Below are 18637 nucleotides of genomic sequence, written 5' to 3'. Positions count from 1 at the left end.
CAAAAGCTCATTCTTAATTTTTAGAATAAAGGTATTTTCAAGGTTGTAAAGAGTTTATAAATAACACTTTTCACAAGCAAATATTGATCTGTTGACGATCGTAAGAAACTGAATGTACTGTTTTGAAATATTTAAGGAATTTCATTAGGTTTAGATAAATTTAGACTACAAGTAACACTTTTCCAGGCTATTTAATCAAGTTACTCACAATGTACACATTCCTGAGAAGACCTGATTATAGTGACATTGTTTATTTCCAAATTTTTATGCATTCAACTTAAAAGGTGTTTCTTCCCAAGAAACTGAACTTTTCTGTCAAATGCGCTTGATCGAGTAGGAGAATTGGGTTCATAAAATGGATTCATTGCAAACTTTATCTATAAATCATAGACATCAGTAAAGAAGTTTTTTTTTTTTTTAAAGATTTTATTTATTTATTTGAGAGAGAGAATGAGAGAGAGAGAAAGCATGAGAGGGGGGAGGGTCAGAGGGAGAAGCAGACTCCCCGCCGAGCAGGAAGCCCGATGTGGGACTCGATCTTGGAACTCCAGGATCATGACCTGAGCCGAAGGCAGTCGCTTAACCAACTGAGCCACCCAGGCGCCCAGTAAAGAAGTTTTTTATTCCATCTTCTTGCCTTATGTCATGAAGCATAATAAATCTCATATGACCTGCAGTAAAATGCTGAAAGAGACCACTCATTGAACTTGTCCACAGGTTTCAAGTCCATGCTGCTGAACAGTCACATATTCTCATCTACGAGGTCGAGAGCAGCATGAGCTATGAACTAGTTCAGATGACGATGATCATCTTTGGAGTCTGCTTTTCCAGCTGGCAAAAAATCCATTTCAAAAACTGGACTATCATGGTGGCCAACAATTACAAGGTAGAAGCCTCCAAACATTGTCTTCAAAATACAGCTCCTGCAGGGAGAAGCCAACAACGGAAACAGCCAGTCACTGCCCCCATCCCTTGCTTTTTAATGTATGCATTGGGACTTTTCCACTCAATCAATATTTAGACATATCTCATCTTACCTTGGATAGCTTTTCATTGTGTGGATATTCTAGGCCAGAGACCAAACCCTGCCTGTTTTCATACCTGAGCTGAGAATAGTTTTAAAGTAGTACCTGCATAATAACCTCTGTTCTGCCTTTTGGCCCATAAAGCCTAAAATATCATCTGGCCCTTTAAGAAAAGCTTGTCAATCCTCATTCCAAAATTCTAAGGTTGGCCAGCAGCCTACTGAAAGGCCATTTGAACTGTTTCCAATCCAATGCTATTATAAACAATGTTTCTGTAACATTTTCATTTAGTGGGTTTTGCCCTCAGGTATATCTGTAGGGTAAACCACTAGTCAAGAAAGAACTGCTGGATCAAGGGGTTGATGCATTTTTATTTTTGACAAATAATGCAAAATGGCCTTGGAAAGAAATCACAGCCATTGACTTCTCATCAGCTGTGCCTCTTCCCTACCTGCCTCCAGTGTGAATTACTGATCTTTTTAAATTTTGCTGTCCCATTGTTGGAATTTCCATTCCTTTCATTGTAAGTTAGGTTGAGTACATTTTCTTTTCTCTTTCTTTTTTTTTTTTAAGATTTTATTTATTTGAGAGAGAGAGAAAGCAAGAGACTGAGCACAAGCTGGTGGGGAGGGTCAGAGGAAGAGGGAGAGGGAAAAGCAGACTCCCTGCTGAGCAGGAAGCCCAACAAGGGGCTCGATTCCAGGACCCTGGCATCATGACCTGAGTTGAAACCAGACGCTTAACCGGCTGAGCACCTTTTCATTTATAAACTGCATGTTCTTGTCTTTTGCTCATTTTTTTCAGGTGGTTGGATTATTGATATTTACCAGCTCTTCTTGTTTTTAAATAACAGTTCTTTATATATTAAGGCAACTGGATTTTTGTTGTATGAGAAGCAAAATTTTTTCCAAATTTTTCATTTTCAAAAACTTTTTAAGTAAGTATTTTTCCTTAAATAGACTTTATATGTACATAAGTGTAGCAGTCTTTTCCTTTATGGCTTCTGTATTTTATGTCTTACTTAGGAAGATCTTCCGTATTTAGAGATGATCAAAAACAACCCTCGACTTTTCTTCTGGTACTTTTATGTTTTTAAAAGTACTTCAATCCATCTGGAATTGACTTTGGTGTAAGGAGTAAGGTATGGCTCCAGCTGGCACTCAGCTGTCCTGAAGCCACTTATTGAATAATCCATCTTTTTCCCACTGCTTTGAAATGCCATCTTTCCATACGTATTTGGGTCTATTTTGGAGTTCTCTAATTTGTTCCATTGATCTATCTGTACATTCATATGCTCTTTCAAGCTTCTTCTTTTTTTTAGATTTTATTTATTTACTTGAGACAGAGCGAGAGAGAGAGCACAAGTGGGGAGTAGGGGCAGAGGGAAAGGGAGAAGCAGACTCCCCTCTGAGCAGAGAGCCCAATGAGGGGCTCGATCCCCGGACCCTGGGATCATGACCTGTGCCTAAGGCAGATGCCTAACCGACTGAGCCACCCAGGCGCCCCTCAAGCTTCTTTATTAAGTATAGTTTTATTTATTTTAGGATTTTATTTATTTATAACACAGAGAGAGAGAGATCACAAGTAGGCAGATAGGCAGGCAGAGGGGGAGGGAGAAGCAGGCTCCCTGCTCAGGAGGGAGAAGCAGGCTCCCTGCTCAGCAGGGAGCCTGATGTGGGGCTCCATCCCAGGACGCTGGAATCATGACCTGAGCCGAAGGCAGACGCTTAACTGACTGAGCCACCCAGGTGCCCCTAAGTATAGTTTTATAATGCCTTTTATTATTTGGAAGGGATAGTTTCCCCTGGTAGCCTTCTTTTGTAGAATTTTCTTGGCTATACTTGCATATTTTACTTTTCTTATGAACTTTAGAATCAGCTCGTCTAATTTAAAGGTAGATATTTCCATCGAGATTGCATTAAGTTTTTAGATAAATTCAGAGAGAAAAATTACAATACATTTTTTTCCTATCTGAAAACAGGGTGTGTCTCACCAGTTGTCCAATTAAAAAAAGATTCTTTGCTAAAGTTTTAAAGTTTAGGCTTATTTAGATTCATTTTAATCGACTTTATTTCCCAGGTATTCTGACTTCAGTGGGTATTGTAAGTGGAATTTTTCTTCTATTGTATTTTTTAATCAGGTCTTTTGCACATCAAAAAGCAATTGCTTTTTGTATATTAAGTGTGTAAGTGGCCACATGACTGAACTTTCTTATTATTTATTTTTCAATTGATTCTCCTGGGTTCCCAGATATGCAGTCACATCGCCTGCAAGTACTGATAATTCTACTTTCTCGTGCAAGTGAATCACGTTTACTTTTCCTCCAGGATCCATTGCAGATCCATGCATGGAGCGCCTGGTTCTCTCCCGGAAGTCTGTGTCTACAGCTCCAATGGGCTCTGCTCTCTATTCTGGGTCCCAGCGGCTGATTTCCCACCAGCATAAAACTTAACAGAAAATTATTTTAAGCAAAGGGAAGACAGGATTGTATCTGGAGTTAAGATCGTGGCTCCCTGATCTGTAGGAAACCTGCTTCTCCCTCTCCCACTCCCCTGCTTGTGTTCCCTCTCTCGCTGTGTCTCTCTCTCTGTCAAGTAAATAAATAAAATATTAAAAAATAATAATAAAAATAAAAACAGAATGACTGCCAAAGACCTGATGTCTGTTAGTGGGAGAAGAAGCTGACAAAATGAGAATCATCACATGGCCTGCTTCCCCACAGGACAGAGACTGTCAAGGAGGGGTGAACTCTGGGTCTAACTTGGCTTCCCGCCAAGCAGGGAGCCCGATGCGGGGCTCGATCCCAGGACCCTGGGATCATGACGTGAACTGAAGGCAGACGCTTAACGACTGAGCCACCCGGGCGCCCCAGTCATTCTGTTTTTAATGTTATATATGTTTAGCAGTGACAAAACCCTTTTTATGACATAAACACATAGAAATGCGAGCGTACAATATACAACGACACACCGTGTGGATAGCACCAGACCAAGAAACAGAACGCGAGCAGTCCCCCCGGTCACTCCCCAGCTGCAAGGTAACCGCCATGTGAGTGGATGCCAACCCCGCAGTTGTGTCTTCACACTTCCCGTGAGCGGAATCCCACCGCATGCCCTCTGCCAACTTCAGCCTTTTACGCTCCCCGTGACGTGTGTGAGATCCACTCACGCCGCGGGGTGTAGCAGGAGTGTGTTCCTTCTCGTTGTGTGCATGTTTCTTTCAAGTATCTTGATTGCTTTAAAAGGTTCTGTTGTGTCCATAAACCACAATTTGTCCATCCTCCTGTTGGTGGACATTGGAGCTGTTTCCAGGTGGAGGATGGTACAAGCAGAACTACCGAGAACATTCCTGCCCGTGACTTTGGGTGGCTCTGGGCACTCATCTGTCTGGAGTGTACGGACATACAGGCGGACTTGCTGGCTCAGGGGCTATGGCTGTGATCGGCTTAGGAAACTGTGTCAAGCAGCTCTCCCGGGTGGTTACACCAACTCACTCCTGCCCAGAGTTAGTGAACTTGAAGAGCTGAAAGCTTTTTTTAAAATGATGAAATAATTCCTATATTTGAATAATTCGAATGAGGCCTGGTAGGGCTTGTAAGTGATCCCAATTGTCTTCATTTTCAACAGATTGTAAAATGCTGCTCAGGGAATATAATTTGCTTCCCATTTACTGATAGTAAAAGAGAGAAGGTAATTTATTCATCTAAAGGCCCAGAGAATGATGGAAATAAGCACAACGACACACCGTGTGGATAGCACCAGACCAAGAAACAGAACGCGAGCAGCCCGTTCTGTTTTAGGGAGATGGAAGGGGGAAACAAGCATTCTTGAATCTCTCCCCACTGTATTAGACTGTTAATTAATGAACAGAGTGCTAGTCGGAATCTTGCGCTCTCAGGCCAGCCTCCCGAGTGCAGGTGCTGGCGGCCCCATCAGCTAGCCGGGCATCCCAGGACAAGGGAGTGGACCCCTGGCCTCTGTGTCCTCATTTGTAAGATGGGAGTCCAGAAGTACCTGCGTCATAGGGTGGTTGTGGGGTTGAATGAGATCTACGTGGAATGCTCAAAACAGGGCATGGCGTATCATACGTACATGCTCAATTAAACACGAGCTATTGTTTTGATAGCCTCAAAAGAGTAGCGATCGTTGAAGATAGGATTCTGGACAAAACGTATTAAGACAAACAATGCTGTTAGCTGCTTTTCCTTATTACCACACAGACCTCTCCCAGCCAGAGCCGGGTTAGTCAGAAATACCACCCGAGAGAGTAAACACAGCAGGTGGTAAGAAGCCAAGGTTGTTTCAGAGTCTCGCACCAAGGCTCAAGTTCAAGACCAGTAGCACATTCGCTCGTTCTCCCTGGCAGAGTAGGGCGGGCCCCAAGTCTGGTGAGCCGTGTGTGCAGCCTGCTGCTGGTTGGGGAGGCAGAAGGAGGGTGGCTGTTGCAGGCCCCAGCCACCGGCATGTGGAGTGACTGGTGGCCTTAACAGCAGAGGTAGGACAGAAAAAGGTGTACAAGCCCTCAGGCACTCCCATGCACTTGAGCCCTGAAAGGGCTCCCGTCACAGCAGAAAACAAACAGTAACTGATCTTTTACGTGATAATCTCAAGGCATCAAGAAAAAGACAAATAACTCTCTCTGCTCTCTGTCTATAAAGTGAGCAATAAAAAAAAATTTTTTTTTTCTGGGGGCGCCTGGGTGGCTCAGTTGTTAAGCGTCTGCCTTCGGCTCAGGTCATGATCCCAGGGTCCTGGGATCGAGCCCCACATCGGGCTCCCTGCTCCGCGGGAGGCCTGCTTCTCCCTCTCCCACTCCCCCTGCTTGTGTTCCCTCTCTCGCTGTGTCTCTCTCTGTCAAATAAATAAATAAAATCTTTAAAAAAAATTTTTTTTTCTGATAAAGAGAATGCAGGGTTCTTCAACACATCAATTGCAAGGAAAAAAGAGATGGAGGGCAAATCTTTAGATTGGGACACGAAAAATCATATCACAATTGTATTGTGAGCTCCTTATTTGAATCTTGATTTAAAAAAAAATCAGCAGTCCTGAGTTTACTAAATAAACTTGCCCCCCCCACCTCAAAAAAAAAAATTCTGCTTAAAGTCTGAATGTGTTATGCAACTGAAAATGTAAACACAACCGGATATATGATGATATTGAGAAATTATGATTAATCATTACATGTAATAACAGTAGGGCAATTATGTTTAAAAAGAACTTTCTCTTTTAGAGACTGATGCAGAAATATCTAGAAGTGAAGTGATATCATGTCTGGGATTTGCTTCAGAACTGGTGCGGGCCGAGGGTCACTGGGTAGGGTGATAGGGTGTACGGGCAGACAGCACCACTGATAGAGGTTGAAGCGAGGTTGATGGATACTGTTCAACTCTGAACTGTTTGTGTGCCTTCAAAATTCATAATAAAAGTTTTTCTAAGCTGCTCTGCGGGGGCGGGGGGTGAAACATAAGGAAATGTATATTTTAGAAAAATTTCCATCAAAACTGCTAAAATAAAAATTGGCACTTGAAGAAGCAAAAAAAAGGGGGGGCAGGAAAACGGTAATGTATTTTACAAAGATGTTAATCCAAAATATGAAGGCTGCGTGCTGTGTGGAGCAGTAGAGGGAAAGTCGTGAGTGATCTAAAGTTGGCTACGTAGAAGAGCTCCTGAATGGGCTTATTCATCCATCTGAAATTTGCTGACGACCCACTGTGGGTAGACAGTCGGGCCCTGGGCCCCAGGGACAGCCCCCTGCGCGCCCTGGCCCTGCCACACCCCTGTGGCCACTGTCGACCCCGCGCCAGGTCCTAGAGCGGCACTCCCTGCACGGTGTCGTGGAACACAGTGCAGGCGTGGGGGACAGATTTGCTTCTGGGTGAGCAAATGGCAATTCTTTTAGAGAAGCACAGTCTGAATTCAGTATGACCGCAAGGGCCTGCCAGGAGTTAATGCTGTATGGGCGAGCGCTTGGCCTGTATGAGGTGCTTTGTGTAGGTACTCAGCAAACGTACTTATTGTTACTACAATAATAATGCAGCTTGAGGTTTATTCTGATACCCCTGCCCCTTAAGTATGTCTGGGGCCAGCCTACATTTGCAAAATGGTGAGATTTTTGCCGTAAGTAGCTTGAGCAATTTTTTTTGCTTAAACGATAATTGATAAAGGCTGCACCTAATCAACTTAGCTAGGAACTCGGAATTTCAAAATGGCCAGATAGACCTTTAATAGTGTGTTTATAGTTCGTGTCCAGGGTCACATGCCACTGTGACACAAACCTCCATTTTCCTCCCCTGTGAAATGGGCACACCTCCTCAGGGTGGCAGGAAGGAGAAGCCATTCCTATTAAGGTGGAAAAGCCTTTGCGTAATGGTGAGACTGGGAGGTCCCAGAGAGGGGGGCCCCAGGTAATTCCTCTCCTTGCTGGGTTTGCCTGAGACACTTCTGCCTTCCTTACCCTGAGATGCTAGGTGATTCACCGGGTTCAGTCTGGGAGCCGGCGCTGAGGGTCCTGCCCGTCTTCCCAGCCACGCAAGGATCCCTGACTTCTTGCTCTGCAACTTGGTGTCCTCAGCTGGGTTCTGAGTACTGGCTGCCGGCCGTGGGAGAGTAGAGGACCCAGGGGCTCCTTCCCAGGGGGCATAGTCAGGGCATTAGTCACCTAGCAAAGCTCTCACACATTGGTTTAGTGGATGTAGCAACAGACAGGTTCCACGCCGGCAACTTCTTTGGTATTCCAGGCTCTGTCAGCTCAAGAAAGCCTCATCAAGCCATTGCCATTTACTCAAAAGTACGGGGCCCATAAAAGCATAATGCCAGGAACGTGGGCTGCATGCTTGGCTCTGCCGCACTCAGACTGTTCTTTATTTTAAAAAGCCCTCTGGCAGTTTCTCCCCAAATCATTCGGGCTTAGGACGTCACTCCCTGGTCACACCTAGATTCTTGACTGATTTAAGTTTTATGGGGAAAGTTTCCTCTGTATTATTTGCTTGGCAAATAACTGTTTGGCTCCAGTTTGGAGATGATTACAAGAAGCCTATGGAGAAGAAGTGAAGGCCCAAGTCACATGTGCTCCCCAAGGCTGCCCCAGTAGTTTTCCAGAGGGGCCTGGCAGGGGGCACATGGGGCTGGTTTGGGGTGAGTTATTCACCTAAAGATCTGGACACATCAACAAGTTGAGGGCGATGCTGAACACTCCCACAGGGATCCCCGCGAACTCCCATGTCCCTGAGCTGAGGCCACAGGGAGCAGCAGAAATTTGGTGAATGGGAGAATGCTTACCCCTTCCAGAAAGCAGCCCTGCCCCTGTAGCCGACGGTTGCCTCGTGGGAATGAGTGTGCAGCTTTGCCAGATCTTTTGATTTGTCCAAAGAGGCCGGGAATCTGAAGTTGTGAAATTTCCAAGGGTGCCTGGGTGGCTCAGTCAGTGAAGCTGTGAAATTTCTGAATTTTTCTTGTTGGCAGCTATCAAAAAAAGCATTATATAAGCACGTGAAAAGGTGCTCCACTTGACTAATCATTAGGGAAATGCAACTCAAGCTACACTGAGACACCACTTCACACCCAGTAGGATGGCTATTATTAAAAAGAGGAGAAAAACAGAAAAGGACAAGTGTTGGCAAAAATGTAGACACATTGGAACTCCTGTGCAGTGTTGTTGGGAAGACCATATCACAGCCGATGTGGGAAGCTATTCACCCAAAAATTAAAAATAGAACAACCATATGATCCAGCAATTCCACTTCTGGGTTTAGACTCAGAAGAATTGGAAGCAGAGTCTTGAAGAGATCTTTGTACAGCCATGTTCATGGCAGAATTTTCCACATTAGCAAAAACAGAGCAACACTCCGAGTGTCCATTGACAGATAAACGGGCATGCAAAATGTGATATAAGCGTAATGGAATATTATTCAGCCTTAAAAAAGAAGGATGTTCTGGCACATGCTAAACACAGACAACCTTGAGGACTCCTTGCGAAGCAAAATAAGCCAATCCCAGAAAGACAAACACGGTATGATTCCACTCAATGAGGTACTTAGCATCGTCAAATTCATAGAAATTCTCTAGAGCATAGGATGGCTTCCCAGGGGCTGGGGAGGGAAGAGTGGGGAGTTAATTGTTGAATGGGGACAGAGTTTCAGTTTTACAAGACGGATGGTGGGGATGGTTGTGCAACAGTGTGAATGTGCTTAATGCCATTGAACCGTACACTTAAAAATGGTTAAGTTGGGGCGCCTGGGTGTCTCAGTCGGTTAAGCATCTGCCTTCGGCTCAAGTCATGATCCCAGGGTGCTGGGATCGAGTCCTACATTGGGCTCCCTGCTCAGCGGGGAGCCTGCTGCTCCCCCTGCTTGTGCTCTCTCTCTCTCTGACAAATAAATAAAATCTTTAAAGAAAAATGGTTAAGATGGTAAGTTCTACATTATGTGTATTTTACCACAATTAAAAACACTGGGGAAAAAGTGGTTAAAGTACAGTGCAGGCCAAACAAAACTTGTCTCTTGTCCCGGTGGGGCCTGAGGCTGCTAGCTTGTACCCTCTGCTCTCTGTGACCCTCCACATCAGCCTGTTCACTCTGTCCACTTTCCTGCACAGCCCAGATCTGGAAGCCAGCCTCAAGAGCTGGGCACACTTAGGGGTTTTTGTTTTTGTTTTTAATTTTCTAAAAATTTTATTTATTTGAGAGAGAGAGTGAGAGAGAAAGAGCACAAGAGGGGGTAGGGTCAGAGGGAGAAGCAGATACCCCGCTGAGCAGGGAGCCCGATGTGGGACTCAATCCAAGGACTCCAGGATCATGACCTGAGCTGAAGGCAGTCGCTTAACCAACTGAGCCACCCAGGCGCCCGCACACTTAGGTTTTAATCCTGGCTCTGCCCCTGACTAGCCATGAGATGTTGGATACTTCTACAGAGAGCCTTTTCCCTGTGTTTGTTTCCCCCTTGAAAGTCTCTGAGGGACCAACTCCAAATGGCTCAGCCCAGGGCTAACATTCACGGCTGATTCCAATACACCCTGTATGATACCGACAATGAGCTCAACTCCTGGCCGTGTGAACTGGTTACCAGCGTGCTGATTTGGGAACGGTGCTTTAGAATGACAAATTCTCTCGGACCCGGACTTCCCCTGGCCTTTAAAAGAAAGGCAGCAAAATCAGCAAGGCCAGCCAGCCGGAGGGCAGGTGTTCCGGGAGGGTCAAACTAAACGTTGGGAAGAAGAGGAAGAGGGAGAGGATGTATTCACAAAACAGTTCTTAAACAATCTCCTCTCACAGTTTTCTTGTAGCATTTAGCATTTTCATTGTTGCCTGTTTCCCCTGAGGGACTCCAACTGACTTGCTTTTTCCGTCACTATAAAATTTAGTAAAAGTGAATTTGTTCTTTTGTAAAAGTAAATTTTTGAGTTATAGTTTTAAAATGTACCATCCTTTTTTTCTTTTGGACAGGCACTGAGGGTTCAAAAACAAGTAAGTTGTGCAGGGCCCCTGCCTCCAAGGAGTTTATATTCTAGAGGAAAGACAGAAAATTAACTGGAATTTTTTATCTTCTGGGCAAGAGGACGCAAGGCGGGTTACTTAGGATAGGGAAGTGAGCCCGCTGGAGAAGAGAGGTCAAGGAGAGTGTCCTGCTGGAGAGGGTGCCTGAGCTGACAGATAAGGAGTAAGCAGAAGTTAGCCTAGTGAGCAAATGGGAGCAGGGCAATGGGGAAGCACAGAGAGGAAACCCTCGGGCCTATGACATAGGGTCTAAAATCAGGGCCAATATTAGTGCTGCCGTGACATCTGGTGGAACAGGGAAAGCCCCAAATGCCCCAACCGCAAGTTCCCCACCCCATTCTGCTCCCGAGGATCAGGTCCCCTAGCCAAACAACCTTCCTTGTCAAGAGGAACAGGTGCACCTCCGGCTTATCTGGGAGCCCATGGAATTGTTCAAGCAAGCCAACCATATCCTCCACTGAGCCAGAGGTCACCCCATCCTCTTGATACTACGAAGCCAACCTCCACAGAAAACAGGTTGTTCACTCTGTTTCCAGTGCAGCCCCGGTGTGGCATGCAGGGTCCTCCTCCCTGGGCTGTGAGTATATGCGACTAATAAACTGTCCTCCATCTCCATCTGTCCAGTCCCACGCGTGTGTACTTGGCCAACCTGAGACGGAAATCCCTCCTCACCAGCAGGATGAACAAGAGGTAATTAAAACAATGCCCATAAGGGGTGTGCGTGAAGAACCATGAATCAGCATTGCGGGCGGATTTGGTGAGGCTGCAGCAATGGGGTGGTCTGCTTGAGGAATGAGACCATGAAAGCTCTGGTACCTTTAACTGAGCAGTGTGGATCACAGTGGCAGGAGCCCGTGGAGGGCACTGAGCAGGGATGAGAGCTGGCCATGTCCGAGTTTTAAATCAATGACTCTGGCCAGTGTGTGGACTGGGTTCAGAGGGGATGAGACCAGAGGTAGCAAGTCTGATTAGGGAGCTACTGCAATGTCCAGGTAAGAGATGGCAAGGACCCTACCTGGGACCAAGAGTGTGGGGTGCAGAGCCTTGGGGAGTGTTTGTAATGTAGAAAATGTAATCCATTTGGCCCCACTCAATCAAAAGGCTGCAAATGTGGGGCGCCTGGGTGGCTTAGTTGGTTTAGCGGCAGACTCTCGATTTCAGCTCAGGTCATGATCTCAGGGTCGTGAGATCGAGCACTGCGTCAGGCTCCGCTCTGGGCATGGAGCCTGCTTAAGATTCCCTTTCTCCCTCTCCCTCTGACTGCCCCCTCTCCCTCTCTTTAAAAAAAAAAAAAGAGGCTGCAAATGTGTGCTGACCACGTTAGTGAATGAACCTATATTAATCAAGCTCTTGCTGGGGTCCAGCAGACCCATGGGGTAAGGTGCAGGATGAGCACTTCCCCAGGGTGGCCAGCCTGAAGGTGAGTGGGTGCTGTGGGGCTCACCTTGCATTCCACTCACCACGCATAACAGGGACGTTTGTAGGACATGACAAGGATTGCTGGGACAAAGATATACCCAGAACGGCTGTAGGTTAGGTGTCTGCAGGGTGGTCAGCTCTGGCACTGGTGAGAGAGGAAATGCCCATTGGGAGGCCAGCAAACAACATGTTATATTAAATGACTGTCCAAATCACAGCTTTCATTATCCCGTGTTACTCACATATTATACTACATCAGTGCTCAAAAGTCTTGTTCCTGTTCTCAGACCAAGCATTTAAGATTCAAGTACAGGAAAGCTTCAAGTTGAAAAAAAAAAATTCAAGAAGATTCCATCTTATTGATTCAAACATAAGCACGTTATGGAGCACTTATCCAGCTGTTATCCAGAGTGTCGGGTGGGTTTGGAAAAATCACCAAATAATTAAAACACATACATTAGATTCAGGACCTGGAAACTCTGCTAATTAGGTCGACATCTTAAATTCTGGTGACAATTTTTGTTTCATCTTCTCCCTGCCCCAAAGAAAATCACAAATTAAGGCTCACAAGGCCTTATAGGATTTTTTTTTTTCCCTAATAAGTCCCCAGAAAGGTGTGGCAGAGTCTGGAGAAACCTGCTTTTTATGTGCTCCTGGGGTCAGCTGCCAATTCTCCCTGTGCCTTTTGGTAGTTTCTCAGTTTTCCCATCAGTGTGATCCGTGAAAGGCGCCACACTCCCATGGACAACACCCACAGCAACACGAGACTCTACCAAGTACTTTCAAGAACCCTGTCGTTTCCTCTTTTCTCTGTTACGTTCTTTTGGATTGTTCTAGGTATTATAATACGTGTTTTTAACTGATAGCCCACTTCAAGTTAATACTGACTGAATTCCGATAAAATATATCCATCTTTCGCCAGTATAGATCCATTCCCTTCGCTTCCTTATGATACTATTGTCTTAAATAGTACATCTCTATATGTTATATAACCACACATACTCACACACTCTTTGTATCTATTATTTATACAATATTTATTTTAGCATCTTAAGTGAGTAATTTACTACATAGTAACCTATGTAGTAATTGAACCACCTATGTAATAATTGAACCACTGTTATTACATTATTGTTAACTAAAAGTCCATAATTTACATTAAGATTCACTTTTTGGTTGTACAGAACTATAGGTTTTTGATAAATGCATATTGCCATGTATCCACCATTACAGTTTCAAAGAGAATAGTTTCGCAGCCCTGCAAATATCCTGTGCTCTAACTATTCATCCCCACCCTCAACCCCCAAACCTCTGGTGACCACTACTGATCTTCTTGTCTCCGTAGTTTTGCTTTTTCCAAATGTCATATAGGTGGAATCATACAGTATGCAGCCTTTTCAGAATGGCTTCTTCCATGTAGCAATATGCATTAAAGGTTCCATGCTCTTTGTGGCTTGATAGCTCATTTCCTTTCATTATTGAATAATATGCCATTGTGCGGAGGTACCACGGTAAGTATATTCAGTCACCTACTGAAGGTCATCTTGATTGCTTCCAATTTTTGGTGAATATGAATAAAGCTGGTATAAACGTTCATGCGCAGGTTTTTGTGTGGACATAAGTTTTCAACTTGTTTTTTTAAATACCTGGGAGTGTGACAGCTGGATTGTATAAGACTACATTTAGTTTTGTAAGAAACAGCCAGACTGTCTTCCAAAGTGACTGTATCATTCTGCATTCCCACCAGCAATGACGAGAGTTCCTGTTGCTCCACATCCTCACCAGCATTGGGTGTTGTCATTGTTTTAGATTTTAGCTGTTCTATCAGGTTTGTAGTGGTATCTCACTGTTGTTTTAATTTATAATTCCCATGTAATGTATGGTGTTGAGCATTTGTTCATATGCTTGTCATGTATATAACTTCTTTGATGATATATCTATTTAATTCTTTTGCCCATTTAAAAAAGTGGGTTCTTTGTTTTCTTATTGACTTTTAAGAGTTTTTTGTATATTTTGGATAATAACCCTTCATCAAATATGTGTTTTGCAAAGTTTTTCTTCCACTCTATGATTTGTCTTTTCTTTTAATATAGTCCAACTTACCTCTTTCTTCTTTCATAGATGGTGCTTTTGATGTTGTATCTAAAAGTTATTTCCAAACAGCATAATGCCCTCGAGGTCCACCCATGTTGTCACAAATGGCAGGATTTCCTTCTTTTTTATGGCTGAATTATATTCTATTGTGTGTATATACCATATTTTCTTTCTCCACTCACTTGTTGATGGACATTTAGAGTGTTTCCATTTCTTGGCTGTTGTAAATAATGCTACAGTGAATATGGGGGTGCAAGTATCTCTACAAGATCTTGTTTTCGTTTCCTCTGGATATATACCCAGAAGTGAGATTGCTGGGTCATATGGCAGTTCTATTTTTAACTTTTGGAGGAACCACCATACCATTTTCCATAGTGGCTGCACCAGTTTGCATCCCACCAAAAGTACACTATTCTTGCTACACGATCCAGTGTTGAACTATCTTTGCATCCTGGGGATAAATCCCATTTGATCATGGTGTATTATCCTTTCAATGTGCTGTTGAATTTGGTTTGCTAGCATTTCCTTTTTTGTTTGTTTTTGTTTTTGTTTTGTTGTTGTTGAGAATTTTTACGTCTATGTTCATCAGGGCTATGGACTTACAGTTTTCTTGCAGTGATCTTATTCAGCTATGATATCAGGGTAATGCTGGCCTCATAAAATGAATGTGAAAGTATTCCCTGCTCTTTAAATTCTTGGAAGTGTGAGAAGTACTGGCATTAATTCTTCTTTAGATATTTGGTAGAATTCACCAGTAAAGCCATCTGGCCTTGGGATTTTCTTTCTTTGGAGGCTTTTGATTACTGGTTCAATCTCCTTTAGTCATTATTGGCCTGTTTAGATTTTCTATTTCTTCATGACTCAGTCTTGGTAGGTTGTATGCTTCTAAGAGTATATCTATGTCTTCTAGGTTGTCCAATTTGTTGGCATATAATTGTTCATAAGAGTATCTTATGACCTTTTTTATTTCTGTGGTATCTGTTTAATGTCTCTTCTCTCATTTATAATTTCATTCATTGATTACTCTCTCTTCTTTCTTCTTGGTAACTCTAGCTGATGTTTTGTCCATTGTTTATATTTTCAAAAAACCAACTCAAAGTTTCAATGACCTTTTGTATTCTTTTTCTATTCTCTGTTTCATTTATTTCTGCTCTGATCTTTATCTCTTTCCATCTGCTAACTTTGCCTTAGTTTGTTCTTGTTCTTCTAGTTCTTCGAGGTGTAAAGTTAGGTTGTTTATTTGAGATCTTTTCTTTTTCCCAATGTAGGCATTTATCACTATAAATCACCCTCTGAGAACTTCTTTTCCTGTATCTTATACATTTTGATATGTTGTGTTCCCATTTGCATTTGCTTCAAGATATGTTTCGATTTCTTCTTTGACCCATTGGTTGTTTGGGAGTGTGTTGATTAATTTCCACACATTTATGAATCTTCCAGTTTTCCTCCTATTACTGATGTCTAGTCTCATGCCATTGTATTTAGGAAAGATATCTGATATGACTTCAACCTTTTAAAATTTGCTGAGACTTACTTTGTGACCTAACATATGATCAATCCTGGAGAATGTTCCATGTGCACTTGAGAAGAATGTTTAGTCTGCTGCTGTTGGATGGAATGTTCTCTATATATCTGTTAGGTCCATTTGGCCTAAAGTACAGTTCAAGTTAAATATTTCCTTATTGATTTTTAAGTCTGGATGACCTATCCTTTGTTGAAAGTGGGGCACTGAAGCCCCCTGCTATGATTGTATTGTCTATTTCCCCTTCAAATCTGTTAGTATTTGCTTGATATATTTATGTGCTGTAATGTTGGGTGCATATATATTTACAACTGTTATATCCTCTTGACAAACTGACCCCCTTTTCATTATATAATGACTTTCTTTGTCTCTTGCAATAGTTTTTGACAGTCTGTTTTGATGGTCTGTCTGATAAAAGTATAGCTACCTTTGCTCTCTTTTAGTTTCCATTTGTGTGGAGTATCTTTTTCCATCCCTTCACTTTAGCCTATGTGTGTCCTTGAAGCTGAGGTGAATCTCTTATAGACAGCGCGTAGTTGAGTCTTGTTTTTTAAATCCATTCAGCCACTCTGCCTTTTGTTTGTAGAGTTTAATTTACGTTTAAAGTAATTATTGATAGGTAAAGATTTACTAATGCCACCATATTGTTTTCTGACTGTTGCATAGTTCTTTTGTTCCTTTCTTTATCACTGTGTTCCTTTCTTTATCTCTTTATCTCTCTTCCTTTGTGATTTGATGGTGATTTTCTTTTTTTTTTTTTAAAGATTTTATTTATTTATTTGAGAGAGAGAGAATGAGAGAGAGCACATGAGAGTGGGGAGGGTCAGAGGGAGAAGCAGACTCCCTGCCAAGCAGGGAGCCTGATGTGGGACTCGATCCCGGGACTCCAGGATCATGACCTGAGCCGAAGGCAGTCGCTTAACCAACTGAGCCACCCAGGCGCCCCTGATGGTGATTTTCTATACTGGTATACTCTGAACCCTTCTCTTTATCTTGTGTGTATCTACTATAGATTTTTGTTTTGTGGTTACCCTGGGGTATCTAAATATCACAGTCTATTTTTGGCTGATAACGACTTTGATGACATACAAAATCTCTACACTTTTACTCCCTGTCCACATTTTATGGTTTTGATATCACAATTTACTTTTTTTTTTTACATTGTGTACATTAACGAATTATTGTGGTTATAGCTATATTTAATACTTCCGTCTCTTAACCTTTATACTAGAGTTAAGTGATCAACACACTGCTATATTATGGTATTGGAGTATTCTGAATTTGACTATATGCCTACCATTATCAGTGTCTTGTATATTTTATATGTTTTCATGTTACTAATTAGTGGCAAGGGGAACTCCTTCAAGCCAGGGAGCTCCTCTTGGCACTGAGTGGTGCCAGCCTGGGGGATGGGATGGTGGTAACAAAATAGAGCTGTTCTTCCTACTCTTTCTGTGCAGTTATTCTCAGGTTTTTTTTTTCCACCCTCTTGCTGAAACCTCTTTAGGGGACTCCTGAGCTCTCCCAGATCTGCTTTGGTTCATGGATACTTGTCTAACTGTTGACCTTTGTCAGAGGATGGAGGTGCTGGGTCTCTTACTCCATCATTTTGGTTACTTATGTACATACCTTTGTTTTGTTTTGTTTTTAATTTTATTTTTAAGTGGGGTGCCTGGGTGGCTCAGTCATTAAGCGTTTGCCTTTGGCTCAGGTCATGATCCCAGGGTCCTGGGATCAAGCCCCGCAATGGGATCCCTGCTCCATGGGAAGCCTGCTTCTCCCTCTCCCACTCCCCCTGCTTGTGTACCCCTCTCTTGCTGTGTCTCTGTGTCTCTGTCAAATAAATAAAATCTTTAAAAAACAAATATTTTTTTTTATTTTTAAGTAATCTCTACACCCAACATGGGGCTTGAGCCCACAACCCAGAGATCAAGAGTCATGCTCCACCAACCGAGTCAGCCAGGTAACCGCACCCCAACATACATACTTTTATAGAAAAAAATATACCTACTGATTTTTTTCACTTTTAATAAATTACAAATGGAAGGATTTAATTTCAGATAAAATTATTCATTCAACAGATATTTACATACTTCTTATACATTACTATGTACAAGTGGATAGAGAAAATAGATGATGGGTGTATGGCTACCAAATAAAGAAAACAGATGACCAGTGTGTGGCTACCAAATCCTCACACGAATTTGGTCTTTAATCCACTCTAAATTAGGGTAAATGATCTCACTGTGCCATGTTAGTATTTTTAGTGATTATTTTATGGTGCCTATTAAAACCTTAATTAAAAATATTAAAGTAATTATATTACTTATCCCTTAGTTTCTCTTTCTGTATAATCACTGTTGGGGAAGAGTATCTTCCTCAAGGCATGATAAAAGATAAATGAAAGATAGATAATAGTGCAAGATATAAAATACCCAAATAATTAGGTTTCAAACTTCAAATTCAAGATTTCATTCTCATCTTGGCATTTAATTAGAGAAGCAACAAGATGCAATTAAAAGAGTGGTTTTTAGGGGCGCCTGGGTGGCTCAGTTGTTAAGCGTCTGCCTTCAGCTCAGGTCATGATCCCAGGGTCCTGGGATCAAGCCCCGCATCGGGCTCCCTGCTCAGTGGGAAGCCTGCTTCTCCCTCTCCCGCTCCTCCTGCTTGTGTTCCCTCTCTCACAGTCTCTCTCTCTCTGTCAAATAAATAAATAAAATCTTAAAAAAAAAATAAGTGATGAGTTCAAGCTTATCACCATATGATTTTCTTAGGGACACATGGTACACATGTGGTACACACAGGGTCGCTTAAGATGTTTGCTGAGACTCACCGGCCCACGACCCACTTTTGGCAAAGGCTCAGTGTTCTCTCAGCGGTGGTCTTCCCAAAAGGCCAGCCCACACAGTAAGGCTTCTGGCACTGCTGCCCGAGGGGATTCTGCAGAGAATGACCAGTACAGCTGGGCTGCTACCGTTGCAGAGCTAACTAAGGTAGTCAACTGGAGGTCCGGAGCAGTGGTGACACTCCAGTGAGTGCTTTGGGAGGAATTGGAAAGTTGAATGGATGGAGTACCTGCAGGTCCCTC

At 42.9% G+C, this 18637-nt stretch overlaps 1 pseudogene; it reads right to left on the bottom strand.

Moving 5' to 3' along the window:
• Positions 1-272: 272 nt before the first annotated feature.
• Positions 273-904, bottom strand: LOC110590043 (annotated as a pseudogene).
• Between the last annotated feature and the right edge of the window lie 17733 nt (positions 905-18637).

This window comes from Neomonachus schauinslandi, chromosome 10, assembly GCF_002201575.2.
Source record: "Neomonachus schauinslandi chromosome 10, ASM220157v2, whole genome shotgun sequence".
In the NCBI taxonomy this organism is placed as follows: domain Eukaryota; kingdom Metazoa; phylum Chordata; class Mammalia; order Carnivora; family Phocidae; genus Neomonachus; species Neomonachus schauinslandi.
This window is presented reverse-complemented; position numbering and strand designations above follow the sequence as displayed.